The sequence below is a fragment of the Zootermopsis nevadensis genome, unplaced genomic scaffold (assembly GCF_977971745.1).
Source record: "Zootermopsis nevadensis isolate Lab colony 2312 unplaced genomic scaffold, Znev_1.0 Znev_ptg000061l, whole genome shotgun sequence".
Lineage (NCBI taxonomy): Eukaryota > Metazoa > Arthropoda > Insecta > Blattodea > Termopsidae > Zootermopsis > Zootermopsis nevadensis.
The window spans coordinates 17,587,446-17,606,024 of record NW_028259192.1 but is presented as its reverse complement, the minus strand read 5'-3'; the positions used below and the strand labels follow the sequence as shown (position 1 = coordinate 17,606,024).

Here is an 18,579-nt window from a genome sequence, read left to right as displayed (position 1 = left end):
CAGCTTTTAAAGTAATCCTAGAATATTAGCACTCTGCTAAAATCTTTTGTCATATGGGCAGGTACTACGCAACCGATAAGATTCACGGAGAAGAACGATTACTTTCAATAATAAGTTCTGAATATTTAAATTACGTAATTTTACATGTCCCCTTTATGCACATATGTTGATATAGTAAGCAGACCGGACATTCCAAACTTGTGAAATCTCTTTCTGTTTCATATGCACATTTAACAGGTTTTATGAGTCCTTTTGTGTTCATTTACGCCAAATTATGAGCCACACTACATTAGTTTTATACCTCTATTAAAGCCCTTTGCTACACTATATTAACATCCGTATATGGCCCGTTATTCGGGTATTAATGAACGGTAACGAATGCAATGCTCCTTCCCCGACCAGTAAAGGCTTAGCGTCTCTCTCTGTCCCCTGCTTCAATTCCTGTCCTCCGCCATCTGCTATCAAGGCACGCTGTGTTCAGAGTACGGACTGAATGCGCTAAAATCTAATTCTGCGGAGATCGCACTTAGTTCTGACTTAGAAGACTGCACATTCAACTATTGACCACATGGTGAGTTTTCAGGTTCTCACGGCGGCGAATTGAATTTACTGTCTTCTGGGAAGTGCAGTGTAGTCTGGCAGATGTTTACCAACGTATCAGAGAATCCCTAATGATAGAGATATCAAACACCTCTGAAACGTCGGTAAACATCTACCAGACTATACAGTACAATATCCCAAAAAGACAGCCAAATTCATTCGGCTACATGATCAGTGTGTGTGCAGTGGACGTACATTCTAAAGGCTTATATACTTTTCTACTCGAGGCACATGTTCGGAAAGAACTGTTTCAAACGAACGGCCCAACATTTAAGCCCCTTTCATTGCAGTTCCCCTTTGTTTACTTCGCCGTTAAATTCCCTACTACATTGTTATCAACAGAATACACTTCAACATGATATTAAGATGAAGATAATCATCTTCTTTACACATCCACCACAGGGACATGTTTCATGGTGATCCAAAGCGCTAAAAGATCGCCGAGAACGTGTATGAGTTTGCCAACGAACACGAAATGATACATTGATCTTAGCATTAATATCGCAAATTTTATATAATTCGAAATAACTACATACGGGATTTTTTTGAACATGGTAATAATCGGATGCAATAAGTAACTGGATATTTATTGAGACTTAATAAATAAACGTTTGGAGGACTCAAGAAATTGACTTTCCTTTAAATTATCAGAACATTGACACATTTATGAATTCGCAAAAGTTTAGAGTCGTACACTGGGCAGCGGGTTAAACTTGGTACCTGTACGTCGCAAGCCGTAGACGTTATTAGCTAAGCCGCACTTGCAGGAAGACAAACTAGCATATCTCAGTCTACCACCAATAAGTTAGGGTGTAATTTAATTAAAAGTCTGCTTGTTTAAGCAACTAAAGGTGAAGACCCACTACTTATAACAACGTATTTAAGAACTGAATACGTCTAGAAGGCACCAGTACCGGTTTATATCACCAGAGTGCACGAGGGCTCGGAGAAGTACTCAAATCTAAATCAATTACAGTCCTATGTACGGTATATCCTGGTAAATTAATTATCATAGTCTCTTGCTATTTCTGTTAACTGCAATTTAGAGCTACAAGGAGTGAACTTATTTCCTGCGTCATCCTGGGAAGATAACTTACTGAACGCAGTGGAAACAGAAGCACGAAGCAAACGAAAACAAACCAAACAGAAAAACAGAAATAAAGTGGAAAGAAATATAAGAAGCCTCGGGAACATAACCTGCACAATGACATGAGATATGTCGGACGATACACGAAATTATACAGCAGGGAGACAAAGATCTGTGCCTGGGACCTCGTGAATACAACAAGTAATTCCTAATAAAACTCTAATTTCAGTTGTTCTTCAGGTTTATGGGTTAGTTCTTATGGCGTGTTCCAATTCGGAATTAACTTCTGAAACTGTGAATCCCTTCAGACATGTGGTACGACTTTGCGTGGAGGGCATTAGCTCAATACAGGACCTATACCTACAAAAACGCAGGTACAGGTTGCATACATATTTGTCCCTGTGGACTAGATTCATCTGGCAGAAAGAACCCACTGGCGGCCTCTTGCGAACACTTTAATAAACTTTTGGGTTCCAACGTAAGTCACGATTTGACCAGTTGAGCAACTATTAACTTATCAGGAAACATTTCACTTCACGGAGTTAGTTACCGATGTCAGCGAATTTTAATGCGTCTGTTCAGAGAGTTTCCATTTACTTCATGCAGCCTGACAATTAGTCTACAAACCAAACACAACTGTAAGAGAAGTAGCGAATCAACACGGATAATTATTCTCTTTTATCTTAAGAACACGCAATGGAAATAATCACATAAACCATGTATAAATGTCAGAGGGGCTTCCTGATCTCACACTTCAGTTTATTCGTAACTGTAAGGGGGGGGGGTGGGGTGATAATTCCATCTACAGGACGTGACGCGCGCACTGACGTGTGTTAACGCCAGTCCCTGGTTCGCCTCCGTACACACACACACAGGCTACACCACACTCCTCTTGAAACGGTGGGTTCCAGGGAAAATTACTTATTATTCATTTGCAAACAAGTGCGTTTATTTTAAATTGATTTTAATTTATACGTTAACTAAATGAGCAACTTTCTGTTGCAGGTTCTAGTATTATTGTGCTTATGGTATGGGTAATTAATCAGTTATTAGCCAGTAATTATTAATACTCGTCCTTAGGATTTCACGGATGTAGATCAATGTGTAACTATGGCTTTCGGGATTGAGCCACGTCGAATTTATACCCTACTCATCATCAACTGCCTGCCCTACATATGACTTCCAAACACGCCCAACCACCACACATTAACCCTGAAGATGGAAACTGCAAATGTTTGTCGAAACGTTGTACAATTCACAACCTTCGATGCGGCTATATCCTATACAGTTACAAGTATCTATTTTGCTATATGAAGTTCTAATCAGCAGATTGTTTACTATCGATATAAGACTATATTTATTTGAAAACCCTAAAAACAATTAACGAAGTGAAGAATACGATAGAAATCCGTTTCCTTATAGTGGTCTCAGGATACTGAATGATATAATAGAGATATCACTGAAGAAATGGAAAAAAACATTATGATTATAAAAATTTACTTGGATATTATCCATCGTCTAGTAATAAAACGTAAAAAACGTAAAACGACGTTTCGGAGATGAGGCTCTATCTCCGTCTTCAGGTTCCTACTCAGTTGGGCCCACTAGAGCTAATCCCTATCTCCGGACCTCCGGAGATAGGGATTAGCTCTATCTAGTGGGCCCAACTGAGTAGGAACCTGAAGACGGAGATAGAGCCTCATCTCCGAAACGTCGTTTTACGTTTTTTACGTTTTATTACTAGACGATGGATAATATCCAAGTAAATTTTTATTCAATTGACTCTTCACCATCGTCAAGAAGTTTTAGATTTGATATATTATGATTATAGCTATGAAAAGTATAAGCGTAAGTGACCAGATCTTTGGGACAGACACTTGAAAATCGGACCATAAATATGCTATATCAACATAAACCAAACATCAGAAGATAACCACGGACGTCCGAGGAAAACATGAAACCCTATTAACCCTCGCAAAAAGAAAGGATTAAGAGCTTTATCCGTTGTGGTGATAATGATAATGATGATGATATTGGGGTCGATGACGTGGGTCTGTGCTTCTATTTTAAGCTTAATATAACAAACAGCCACAGAAATGAACACACACAAAGTACTATTAATTAATATGCCGTTGATTAAAATATTGGTCTATGATCTGTACGTACAGATTATAGTAAACAGCATGTCAAGTACATATATTCAGCAACATATTCCATTTATGATATCGTTAACGTCATTAATGAATTAGGATGATACAAATTATTAATACTTATAATGTTCACAGAAATAATAAAATTAAACCAACCAACCAACTATTTCATCTCTCATACGTGTCCATTTGCCTGTATGCGAGGTAGTATTTATTTATTTATTTGTTCATTCGCTCAAATTCAGCCAACAGGACAAATACAAAAGTAATTCAAACGTAGGTTTTTGTGGTTTTCCATTAACACTTCGATTACGTGGGAACAGAAAATGTCTTCTTTCCCTGTCAATTCAAAATGCCACGTATTTTTTTTTTACAATCCACCACGGACACGTCCTGTAAAATGTTTCTCGTTCTAAACCCAAATAAACACATAAATATACAAGCCCGGAAGTCCCAACATGTTTCGAACAATCCGTACAATCGATTATAAAACAGAGATAAACTATCTGCACAGAACATCAGCGTACTTATAACACACTATAATGAAACTACCTGTCCGTTAATTTAACAACTAAATGAGATAAATTTAAACAAGGGAACTGGCATTCAATGAGAGTTTACACATATATAATCTGGAATTTGCTTGGAGGGACTAAGAAAAACTATGAAACGTACGAGATTTTATAGCCGGTATCCGGGAAGTCCCGAATACAGGGCAGGTATGTTAACAACTTTACCGTGAATTTCAATGTAATAAATACGTTCTCAACTTAAATGTGAGTTTTGTATTCGAGAGGAATCCAGTTCGAATCTTGGAAGGTGCGGAACGTAGTGGTCACGACGTGCTTAAAATAACACCCCGGAATTGGGCCAAGTGACTGAAGCAAACCACAGATAACGTCGGTCAGGATAGCTAGCCTGTTAGCAGGAATACAGACCACTGTGCTGAACAGTTAGCCGCGACATTCGGTGGATAAAAATGCCTGTAACAGCACTTGTAAAATTCTTTTTATCGCGACTGGTGTCACCACCTCTAATACCATGTTCTTAACTACACTGATCTGAAATCAGGCCTCACTTAACTAATCGAGTCAAACAGTGGATAATCATTGACTTGCACTGGAAATACTCCAAACCCATTTTAAAACATTAATACCTTGATATATAACTGTGTAGGGATTTTCACACTCTGTTCTAAGTAATTAAACATTATAGTGCCTTTATGAGTAGATGATAATTACTAAATCGATCAAGCACCAATATTACCATCAACCCCAAAATGAGACAGTTCATATCTTTTTGTACCTAGTACACAACCTAATTCTCTGATTTGTGTTCTAATATTATCCTTCCATTTACGTAACGTCACAAGCCACTATGTTTAGGTTATTCCATGATTTTCTTTACTTCCTCCAGTAAAATGCTACGGTATTAACTTAAAATGGGACACAAATTTATTCCACAGGCTACCTTCCCTATACGACCTTATAAGTCATCCCGTCATTTGGTTTTACACAACTAACGCAGTTAAGAAAGTGTCGTTAAATAAACTAATACACAGACAAAACAATTGATACCCAAGCACCGCAAATGGCTTCTTCCTATGATAATTTCAGACACCTCTAATGCATGTATTTCTTGCTTCTCCAAGCACATTGCTTTTTATATTTAATGAGTGTGACACTGTCAGGTCGAGAGTCAAATTATGAAGCTGCTCGCTAAGTAACATTCTCCATTCTCCGTGTTTCATGTCTCTCAAGTATAAATGTACTCTTCAGCACTCAGTTCACATTTCTCCCGTCAGAGAAGGAGTGTTTCACACTCCTATAACCCTTGAAGCATGATGCTCATCTTAGCAAAATTCAGTTCCTATCTCACCAAATACAAAAGGCATGTTTAATGTTGTTCAGGGAAATAATCGTAGTTTATTGTAACAATAATACGAAACCCATAAATGCATTATGCTTGCAACGGAATTACCGAATGTTAAAGCTGATGGCAAGAATAGTAAATACTGTGCTTTAGAGAGATAAAACATTTCTTTTGAGAAGTATCGGTGCCACTTTACACAACTCCCTGCTTATCCACACTGAGCATTACAGAAGGTTGGCTCGATCTATATGGATCTATATATTAACCGACAATAACAGAGTATGAGATTCTACAGCAGATATACAAGCGGCTGTACAAATCTTTCTCGTTCAACTTCCATGTTAAAACTTATAGGTAGGGGGAGGATGGAACGAGCGAGACCAGAGAAATATATGGAACAATTCGAGGTTTCGCGTAAAAGGACATACAGTTCTCTTTTATCGAAAATAACAGAAGTATAGTCTATTACAAATTGCCAACACGGCACGTACTGACACATGGTAAAATAATAAAAAAAAACCCGAAAAATAACAATGATACATCTAAGTGTTTTACGTGTTAGGAAAGTGTTTGAACATTACGATTCTTAGTATTTCTAAATAAAGACAGCCATGTCACTTAGTACCTTTTTAAATTTGGAACTTCATAACAGTCTTTTAGATACATCGCAATGGCAACGTACATTGGCACATATATTTCTGTTTTATTTCTTTCGCTTCGATTATTTTTATTTCCAGTCATAATTCCAGTCGTGTATCGTTTTCCTCATCCTGCACAAAAGGTGTACATGTCGTTCCAAGCCGTTTCATCCCCCTTCCTCTTAAGACCTTCTTCCTTCCTTCATTCCTTTATGCTTTTCAAAACATAACAGCCTGCCCTGTCGCATAAAATAACAGCAGCCATTAAAGAGATCGCTTCTGATTCAGTAGTTCACAATGAGCTATTTGGTACTCTATCCATAGTTTTGATATTCATAATATATAAACACTTACAATTTGCAAGAAATTTAATTTTACCTTACAAAGCAGCATCTTTATTGAATATAATAGCCCGATAATTTATGGACACCCTGAATTTATAATAATAATAATAATAATATTATTTTTATTAAAAGGCCTAAAATTACACATATTAATAAAAATAAGAGTAACATTTTAGCTGAAAATTATATTAACTAATTGGTTGAAGTAGACCTGACATAAGCAACTCCTGAACTCTGATCTTGTGTACGAAAGATCTTAGCCAGTGGAGAAGAGTAGCCCCATGAAGCTACTGGCGTCCAGTCCTTGCAACACAACTAAAAATATGGAAGTTGGGACTCACATAAAATGATCCGACTTTCCCATGGATCAGTAACACCCATTTATAAAATTATACCAGAAAATGAATTGGTATTTGTTGTTCGATTTCTCGCTTTATTCCCAGCTGTGACTTATCTCAGTTTTAGTTTTCATCCAATTAAACCAGCGGTTAGCGGCAACTGGAAGTAATAAAACATGAACGGGGTCGCATTTTAAATATAAATGTTCTCCCGTTAAAAAAAAGGCACAGTGAAAGAAATTAGGAGTGTTGTATTTCCCTGTTGTAGGCTTGTTGCATGTTACTCTGAACATAAAAATATATCAGAATGTTTATTTTCACAAAAATTCTGGGGAAGTACACGTGCAGGATATACAACAGCAATTAGCAAATGGAGGGAAGAGGGGGCAAGGGTAAGCAATTTCTCATAAAACAAACGCGTATTCACGTGTGCAAACGTTTGCATAAAACGTGTAAGCCTGTCTTCCACTTTACAGCGGTAAAGCTAACACGTGTTTAGAATGACATTTGTTTAAAATTATGTTAGCTCCTAAGCACACTGTGGTTTTATGATACACAATGTATTCTTCAAGGCTAAGTGATTTAAAATAATATACGCTAAAATGTATCAAAAATTGTTGAACCTTTCTCATAGCTATTTTCAAGACCCAGTTTTTAAGGCACTCTCCCCATATTTCCATGAAAGGTCTAAAGAAAACAACTAAAACCCTCAGTCAAGATAGCCGGCCTTTGGGCCGAGATTTTAACCTAAGACTTCCAGAATATGAAGGTGTGCTACACATGACGTCCGGTTTATTAAGATACAAATTACCTATGGACGATGAATTAAAACATTCCGTAGTATTCAACTAAAAATATGGAAGAGAATCCTCAAAACTCTTCTAGCAGCTTAACTCATTAAGAAATTCCCCTCCCCCCGCCTTCTGAATGGTCATTACCGTGTTCATAACAACCCGCCACTGTGCCTTGACTTATGCCAAATGAATCCAGACCACACCCTTATAATGTGACGTTCTTAACGAGTGCGCGTTGTTTTCAAACTGAATAATAAGAAGCCCCTTTAATCTGCACTGGTTTCAGATTCTGTCTTTGTTCACCTTGAGAGCTTCCGAGTTCCGAGTAAAACTAGCAAGCAGGAAAAATGTTTACTCACCTTATTCGAAGTGGAAAGTCGACAATCTTTTGTCGATGCTTACGAAATCAGCTGTACCCACTTCACCAACCAAATGAATGAAGGAACTCCCATCAATAACATTAATAACCATTGATCGGCAATGATATCAAAATAATAAATACTGAGACTTCACTGAAACTGGATGTAATGGGAACTATGTTTTGCCCCTTTCCACAACCGAGCTGAACTACTATTGACATACAAAACAGTTCCAAAGAAAATTCTAAATACTCACTACTTATACAATGATCATCCTGTTTGTTCATACTCGATTATATACTTCCCTACAACATACAATGTCGTACATTAGCCTTTAAATAGCCAGAGATACACAACACATCCCTGCATTTCTCTTTGTCTCATACCCACAATTCTCCAAGTGCTGTCAGAGTGTCAGTTGTTTTATGGTTGAGTTTCTCCTTCCCTTATTGCACTTGCATTCGTGACATGGTGGCTTGTGTAGAAGCGTGTGAGAGCAGTTGTGATATATACACAAGAGAGGAAAGAATGAAAGAAAGAAAATATGGGAAAGAAGTTGAAATCTTCGCAGCTTTTCCCAGATGTGTTAACACGTCCAATTGTTTTCGCTTGCAGTCAATTTCCTGTTTGTATTCACTGTCATATTTACTTTCTTCCACCCCACCCCACCCCTCTGAGTTTAATTTCTGATAACGAAATGACAAGACCTCTTCTTTTCTGCATCTGAGTCCTAAGGAAGTTCTAGGATATCAGAGTTTTCAAAGAAATAACTCTGCCAAATTAAACACCGTTCTCTGACGAGATTATAAATTTTACACTTTAAAATTTTCTCATTGCTTTACATATAATTTGGCAGATATCTAACATTGCTATATCAGTTTTGGATTATTACTGAATAGTATATAAAATGATAGAATACACAGCAAAGTAGAAAAAGTCTGAGAAACTCTGTCAAGCTTACAGGATATCGACACGGAATCAGCTTGATGTTAAGTACACGCAAAAACTTGAAATGACGTGGATGACTCACTGATAGAAATTACTTCTATGGGTACAAATGATTGGTTGCATTATGGGATTGTTGTAATACACTTGCCCTTGTTTGATACTACAGTAGACAAGCGAATAGTCTAGGCAAACGAAATTTAAATATCCACAGAGACAAACTATTAGCATACGTTGCATTACTTTGTTGTTACAATTATTTAAAAATGTTCCATATTCATAATGTAGTAGTTTAAATTTACCACTCGCCATGTTTAACATTTAATAGTGATAACGTTTTAGTTAAGATTAAACGTACATTGATATTACCGATTTCAACAGACACGAACTGAAACTAAAAAGACAGAATGTCACTTACAATTTAAAGAAAGAGGTGTTTTGCTATTCACCCACCAGTAACTTTCATACACTTCGCCTTACACCTTAACATCCTAAACGTAAGGATGGAAATAATGAAATATTTTTGGTGATTTAATGACTCTGTATCAGCTTCACCTGGTATTTAGCGTTGAGTTATAATTTACAACGATCGAATTCGGTGAGAGGATTGTGGAGGAAATGGTTGTATCCTGTTTCAGGGTACTGCCCTGGCATTATTAAATTTCCTTCTACTTGATGTCAGGGACTGAAGGAAACGACAGGAAGCCTTCGGATTAAACCTCAGGATAATAACGCAGACTAGCTTTAAGGGTACTTAAGCATGTTCCTAACTTCGTCATAACGTTGTAATGTGGAAAGTGAAGAAAAAGGAAGTTGAAATGAAAGCGAAATTTAGAAATAAGTAAAACACATGGACATGAAAGGGGCAAAGAAGACTGGAAGCAGAGAGACGAAGGAAGGGAATAGGAGACACTTGCAACATCAGCAGCATCTGGCACATGATTTCCTGTCACGTGACGTTAATCTGCCCAGACGTGACTCGGGTGAATACGTTTTCATTAGAACGCTTTGCCTCACCGAGACGGACACAGGGATTCCCACCCCGACGTTAGATCCACCCACATTTTCAAACCAACCGATCCATATACTTCTTATTACTGAACCATGGCGAGTAAGGGAATAAATGAAACGCACACATATCTGAGCAGTGGCGGCTCACTCATTATCGAAACCGCAGAGGAAAACAAAGAATACTTTTTATTTGATGTATAGGCCTAGCACTGAACTAAAGTGTAGGTCGTTTTTAACTAATTAGTGAACAACACAAGATTTTAAGTTCTTACGGTGGTGAACATGTTCTCGGTTGTAACGTCTTGTTGATTTGTACGTATATACCAACGTTTTTGGGGCATCACTGCCTCCATCTTCAGGAGGCATATGGCCTTACAACCTAGAATATAAGCAATGACATTTGATGAGTAATTACTTATGTATACGGGTACAACGTTATGAGTATAGAAGAATATTTATATATATATATATTCATAATTTATAAATTAGCAAGTGCAAATTTGATATTTGTAGAATGTTTGTCATTTACTGTCACCGTAACTGAAGAAAAATTATTCCTGCCGTGTAATTAACAGAAAATAACATTTCTGATAAAATTATAATACTTTAATAGTTTCTCTAATAGCATCAGTAATAACATAAAATCAGCGTTTCACACATCGGAAACTGTCTCTATTTCTTTCATTAGGTGCAAACATCCTTCTTCTGTTTGATGCGTGAGTACATCTAGGTCTTGCATTGGAGTCTACTTACATCTAGGGCCCAAAAGAGAAGCATTTTTTTAGAACCAATTTCCGAAACGTAGCGAGTCTAAAACAACTGGGGCTTTGGGAAAAGTTCAAAAGATTTCATATTAAATATTCAGTTCCGAAACCAAAAGAAACACAATACGTATGCGTCATAAAACAGCCGATCAATGCCGTTATCACTGCTCTTAAAGGCTCAATGTAAAACGATAACATGGCGAAGGTGCGTGATATAGAGTGTGCTTAAATAATAGCGTGATAGGACAACTAATGAATCATTACAGCTTGGCATGTTCATACATCATAAACATAAGTACAAACACGCATGAATAATTCATATGAATTACAAATTTAAAAAGTAACAGTGATTAGAATATGTGCTATATTACAGACATATATTAGTTTCTAAGATCATAAAAGTTATGTGGCCTAATTATAGTGGCATGTCTAATATTTATCATCTTGAGGAATGTCGAAAATATTCTTCTGAATTTCTTGTTTGTATTAAATAAACTTTTCACACATCTGTTTCGACTATAGGTCTGCACTCGACTTCGGAGAATGTCCGTATTGTTGTATCAGTTTGAAGATGCTGTCTTCTGTGTTCTAACGTCGTGTAGTCTGATAGAAGTTTACTGACGTCTTAGTGGTACTTGCAGCTTCCATAATCTCTGAATTGTTGGTAAACTTCTACCGGATTACACGGCACTACAACACAAAAGATTAATTGCTTAGTAACGTAAATCGCGATATTTATCCGAACAAATTTCTTATCAGAAATGTACTAGTATGCACGTTATGTTACAATTTCGAATTCCGTTCTCCGGTCATTTTAAATTATCTCAAATATCTCAATTTACTGCACCCCCGTCTTTCTCTCCATGCTTAAATTAAATTAAAGCTTATATATGAGAAAAATGCGCGTGAAACGTTTAAGAAGCGATGGAATGCCTTTCCAAATACCTTGCAGTTAGTTCCATAAAACGCTAATACAGCGTGGTCAAAACAGGAATTATTATTATCAAGCGAAAAGAAATTTAACTCCATCCACAGTCCGTTTCGTGTTACTCGAAATCCCCATTTAATTTTCAAAAGGAATTCGCGTAGATTAAAAAGGTATTAAGGGAGTATGTTCAGAGTGGGGTTTAAGTGTCAAAGCCAAGCCTTTTAAGTAATTGGCATATGAAGCTAATACTACAGGCATGGCAGTATGTGTACATGTCCAAATGAGAGGGAATTAACACACCACTGTGATTATAAATCGTGTCATCAGATGGCGTTCGAGTCGCTTCACATTTTACCAATTTGAAGCATAATTCCATTTAGTACCGATAATTTAATTGCTTGTATTACGCCATAACTTATACAGAGTGATCAAAAAGTTCCTCTAAAAGTCTAAAAATTCAAATACAACAAATCCACACTATTCTTCGGAAATGTGCCGTGATTACAAGAGACCCTACAACTAAAGTGAACTGCTAACACAATAATAATTTATCCTATTTATATGAATTTTAGGGAATGGTTGGGAGGTGAAAGGAGATGGATGTAGACAGTGTCTAACTGCAGTGATATTCAAATTCATCTGGCAATATTGCGAGAAATTTACGTACTTATATTAAAAGTAACAGTGATGGGTTATGAAATTTTGAGTCTGATTAACCCAACCCACTGGCCTGCCCTTCCTCTGTCTTTACATAAATCCCCCCGTTGCTAGCACAATCACTTCACCTCTTAAAATGGAGACTGTATTCTCCTTCGAATTTCTGGTATATACCTACAAGTCTACACGGCGTCACAAACCACAAGACCTACATCGTCATCTTCACTGTAGTGAGAACCTCAAATCTCACAATGTGTGTTTTGCTAAGTGAGAAGGATAAGGCGTATAATCTGCGTATTGCGCCTGCGCAACGAGAGGCACTATAAGCATCAGAGTGCATGGGTCGGGCCATATCCCCAGGGGCCGAAACAGGGGGGCCGGTGCCACATCGGTTGCTAACGCTATTGATTGCCCTTTGACGCTTCACAGATACGAGAGTTACAGTGATTGTTTCCTGGAGCAAAAACTATGCACTGACGTACTTAAGATCATGAAATTTATCATCTAGAAACTTCTGTGTTGAGTATTTCAACCATTCTATAAACGTTGCTGAATTTTTTTATAGTACACATATCTTAGTGAATGTTTTGAGGGCACTGCAATACACAAATAACATTAACAGGAGACTAAATTCTTAGGCGTTTGCTTTGACAAACATGTATTATTAGTATTAATAAGCCCCAAATGTAAATGCCCGTATCTCTGTGTACAGCAGAATCAGGATTTCACCATTCCGGCATGAAAACATTTTGCCGTTAGGCCAAAGTCTTCGATTATGCAAATATGTTGATTTATCCTTCTGGCACAATGTCCTCGATTTAATATATTAAAATGGAATATCTTAAAATGTATATTTCAACATCTAGATCTATAGCAATGATTATTTAACGTGATCTGTAAAAAAGAGTTCATAGGGTTTGTTATATTTAAAACATTGGAAAGATGAAAAATATATACGGAACTTAAATTAGTACGCAGTAAGAGAAGAGGCCACTTGTAAGATATTTGCGTAGATCGGAGGGCGATGCTAAAAAAGTACATAATGCTCATGCGGATTCATTTAACTCAGGACAGGGACCATCGCCTGCAACACCGTGTTTCGATTACACGCTTAACGCGACGGTCGGAGAATTTGCCGCACCTTCACGGCGCTCCGTGTTTGCCCTTGTTTCTCCTCCGTAGCTGCTGAGTACAGGACGAGTAGAAATACGACAAACTCTTCCAAGAATTTTACACTGACGTTGGCTGTTTTCCGGGACTTCGTCTAGTAGATTCTGACTGACATTTTAGAGGATATTACTGCCTTAATCACTGTGATGATGAATCATCCTCTTCGTCTCAAAACGTTAAATTCTGTTCTTCTTAAGGTATACGAACCGTAAGAGACACTTTTGTGAATAGGAAGATAGAATTATAATGAAAGCTTCACACTGCAGGCCTACTTGTATCGCTTCGTAACTTTCAGAACCACAAAGCACTTCACTCCGCATTTCCATAATAACTAGTTCCCCTAGTTCCCTGAAGTTTGAACACCATCAATTGTGCATAAGCCGCAAGGAACATCACTTCTGTACTCTCCATATGAAATTTAGTTACTCAGGATTTACAAACCACCTTTTTAGGACCGAAAACACTCAAGGCTAAACCGCTTGTAGCACGGGCCCTCGGGCACATCCAAAATAACTCTAGTAGAGATACAAAGAAGGAGAAAATGTCCGCAGTTCTCGTCTCAATATTGGACCAATGTCCAGTACTCAGAAACCTCCATGATTTCGGCACAACCCACATCTTTTCGATTCCAGCTACAGCATCGATCTTTTTTCGATTATCCTTGTTCTGTCTTGCCTTTCACGCCCTTTCTCTCTTCTCAAACATTCTGTCCTTCTTCTGGGTTTAGCTTCCTCACTCATAATTTTTTAGACCTCTAATTAAAAAGAGTTTTTCGTAATTAAAAAGCAATCCCCATACAGCATAACGTGGACTCGGGAAAATGATATAAATTAATGCAGGCGTTTAGTTGTTCGACATAAATTGATTATAGTGCTACTTGAAGTGCAGTTAACGTTTTGTGTTAATGTAAGTGTAATGAGTTGTGGGCTTAGTACTCTGTGCAAGAAGGTACTGGACATACAGAAATTATGTTATTCATTCATATGAAAGAATTTTGAAATATACATCATTTTGTTATAATGTTATCCCAAGTTCCATTGAGGTACAACAACGGTAGTTAAAGGATTTACCAACAATTGATTCCAAAAATAAAGTTGAATCAAGACGGACAGACAGACATGAGCAGTCGATGAGGAAAAGCACCCAGCGATAGTAGTCTCAGCATTACTTTCCTAGTATCAGCTAGACAGCAACTCGGCATATTTCCTGGAAACAGCTCAGCCGGCTACCGACATCATACCCTTCAAAGCTCTTGCCTGACGTGTCGCCCTGTTTCACTGGTTTCAATCTTTTCAGAACATGAAATTACCAGTGCTGCTGTTGTAGCCAAGAGACAAGTCGTCAGCGCTGCGAAACCACTGCCGTCAAGAATTCTCTCAATATTAACCGACACTCACTATTCTGAATTGTAAGACAGACATTTGGGCCACTGAGGGCAAGTGTACGATTTCATGTTCTGTATGGTACACGTTAAAATCGGAAAAAAATGCCCTTCGCTTGATTCTTTTATATACAGTGTTGTAACAATTACATCTAAGATAAACGTGCTTTGCACTTGGTCAAGCATCATGTCATGAAGACGTAGGGGGACTGGATGTATGACTGAAAATATAATTCGGTAGAACACGCCCATTGTCTCATGAAAATATATTCAGCTGTCGCCGAGCTGTTACATCCAGACTTATAGTCAAAAGGTACTTTTTGAAACTTTCAGCTTCAAACGCACCTAGAAATTCCTGTCGTGCCCTCGTCTATATACATTATTATATACTACATATTCTTCCGAAGCTGCCGACAAGTATTCCACTTACATATGTACATTTCTGATTTTTATTTTCCTTCAATATCATATTCTCCGTCTGGATTTAAAATATTTTCTAAATACTTAAATTATGATGTTTACTATAGCAGCTTATTATTTAAAGGTAAACTGTAGCTTAAATTTTTTCGATTTCAATACTTCAGAGTTAGTTTTATTAATACAAACATTCATGTACAAATGTCTGTGAAATGCAACGAAGATATTTAAACAATGGACACAAGCTACATTGTTTGATGATAACGACGTGTGGGATAAATGTTTCGAACGTATGCAGTCATAACCAGCATCAGGTGCTGTTGACTCAACACGAAAAGCGCCTATGCAACATGCAAAACAAATATTAGATATCCAGCGCACTATATACTGAAGCCTACATTGATGTTGATGACGTTACAATCTCATACTGAAGTTCTGCATATAAACCACCTTTACGTCGATACCAATCAAGTGCCTGGACGGAGACGAAGCCCCTACTTCGGACCGAGGGTATGTTAATGTGATGCTTGGTCAGAGCTATTGCGTACTTAATGAGGCGATTGTAGATGATATGGAACACTCTCTATAAAGAAGAATATTGTATTTTAATAGACAAGAAACTTACCTATAAATACTAAGTTAATAGGCGAATGTTTTATATTTATAGTTACGTTGGCGCCTTTACAAGGCCCTGTTTTATAAATTCCTTCCAATTTGAATTAAGGCATGAAATTTACATTATTATATTTATTGTTCAGACCAATATTTAGGAGCCAGGGTGCTAATTGCGAAACACATCAGGGAGAACATTCCATTTGAAGAGTAAATCCTCCCGCATCTGCTAGTGGAGATGGGATAGGCAGGCAGGGGGCGAGAGGGTGGGATCTACCCCAGCAGCATACAAAGGGATAGAAGGGCGCTTGGTATAAATTCACGTCAACGCACGCAGGATCAGACAACGTTGTTGACATGTCACACAGAACATACCACTACCATAGTACGAGGATCTAGGGAGGGGGGACCTTCATCCACCCAACTGGGTGACACACTTTTTCAGTGTAACTAGCCTCAACCAATCACCTGTCTCCGCTGTCAGTTAGGTGGCGAATCAATAGCTGGAAAATTAGTAGCGTATCTCAACGGTCTTATTTATACAGTCAAAAGCGTTGTCTTCTTAAACTATAACTACACGTACATGTATAATTCTGCGCCTAATAAATAGTGACATTTCCTTAAACAGCAATAAGAAGTTGGTGTTTGTGATGGAGACGCGTTGTTTTAGTGAGAAATAAATTCTTAAATATTGTTTAGAGATCTTCGGCTCCAAAGTTTCAAAATTTAATATTAACACGACATTCTAAAGGTTTGTGTCAATGATTTGATATACGCGACGTTTCATTTGTTAGATTTATTAGTCTTAAAGTGACAGCTTGCCATTATATTGTTATTTATTATTATTATATCATATTTAAAGATTAATGGTTACACTTCGTATAGATTGAATCCGGGACATTTTTAATACAAGACATAGGTAGAGCCAATTCTCAAAATGTCGGGTGTGTACATGAAACATATTTCTGATAATGGATAATGTGCAACCTCATATAAGCATACTTAACAAACTGTCAACTGACAGTGTTACACATCGGTACAGCAGATTATGTGGTATTTATTGCTAATCGCCTTTCATTTTCAAGCACTTTATCCAGATGAAGTACGCGCTACTGAAAACCAATACGAAATTTGTCTCGTGTGACCTAATTCTGTCTCAAAGTGATGCAGGCTCATTAAAATGACGACAGCTAAAATGATGTTGATCGTCTGATATTTTATGGTCACGTAAATAATAATTAATTGGGCCTCTAAATTTAGTATGTTACCTTTCATACTCATAAAAAAATTATGCTTGTCGTATCCTGAAATTCGCGTGCAACCATGAATGTATGCTGCAGATTGCATGAGACAACTGTCACAAGTACTACATGCACCAAAGTAGGTGCAAACCCAGGACACCGCTCCGCGGTGAAAAAACGGCGACTAACCACCTGAGCTATGGCATGGCCTAGAGGTAACATTGTAACTTTCATTTAATGCTTTTGAACGATTTATGGGCATCGAGATTTGACACAGGAACTGTTTCCTTTGCCTTTATTAGCATACATATCAAAGGCCAATAAAAATGTAAGATCGTTTAGAAGATAATTCTACATAATTACTTAAGATACCAAAAACAATAACTTGGAGAGAACATGAAACCTGAATGGATATCGCATGAACATGTGCACAGTGCATCCAATCAGATAATGAGATTAAAAAAACACTCACCAAAATATACAAACGTTTTATGATGCAGTATTTCATAAACAAGCATGTATTTAAATGTTGCTAACTTTTTTTGTCAGTATTTAACTAAATTAATTTCGAATTTATTCTCGCACCGTTTCATGCGTGGAACATAATATAGCTTTGAACAGATTATTTTTAAGACAGAGTCCCATAAGCAATATAACATTTCGCATTCAGGCTTTGTGAAAAATATCTTGTCGTCATGGATCAAAGCACCAATTTTCCTACAGATGTATCAAATGATTGTGTGCATGCGTACTGAATGAAACATAAAGGCACATTTACATAGATGACTATGACCTAACTAGTGAACGTAATGCCATAAAACCGCATATGAAAACAGACACACATACGCACACAAACGCATTCTTTGTGTTACAGATTCATCCACATTGTCGAAGGAGAAATAAATGTGACACTCTCATAATAAGACAAACCAAAAGCTTTTACAGGAACGACAGCCATTATTATAATACTAAATGCAATACAACTACATTCGCTGGGAGTTTATTTAAGAATATTATGGTGGATTATAGTCTTAAGGTTGTGACAGACTGCAGTCACTGTGCAGACATTCAATGGTCCAGCCATGAGAAAAAAGAAGGCTAGGTTTAAATACATGAGGGAATTAGTAACTTGTAAATTATAGGAATACTTTCTTCAGCAATCCCTTAGCCAATTTCATGGAAAAGTCAAGGACATCTGGAAATATTATAGGCGATAATTCAAATCAAATTTTAATGCAAACCGTATTAGGTCCTACGTACCCATAAGAGTC

The 18,579-nt window shown here is 37.3% G+C and overlaps 1 protein-coding gene across 3 annotated transcripts in view; it reads right to left on the bottom strand.

Annotated features, from left to right (window-relative positions):
* LOC110830662 (lachesin) overlaps positions 1-18,579 on the bottom strand; it is a 555,442-nt gene that overhangs the window by 10,140 nt on the left and 526,723 nt on the right. The window contains exon 16 of one of the 3 annotated variants that reach the window (XM_087340973.1): positions 10,267-10,517. The exons of the other annotated variants lie outside the window; for them this stretch is intronic. The gene's annotated coding sequence lies outside the window, so the exon portion shown is untranslated. Of the gene's footprint in view, positions 1-10,266; positions 10,518-18,579 lie in introns of those variants that run through there. 3 annotated transcript variants of the gene reach the window in all.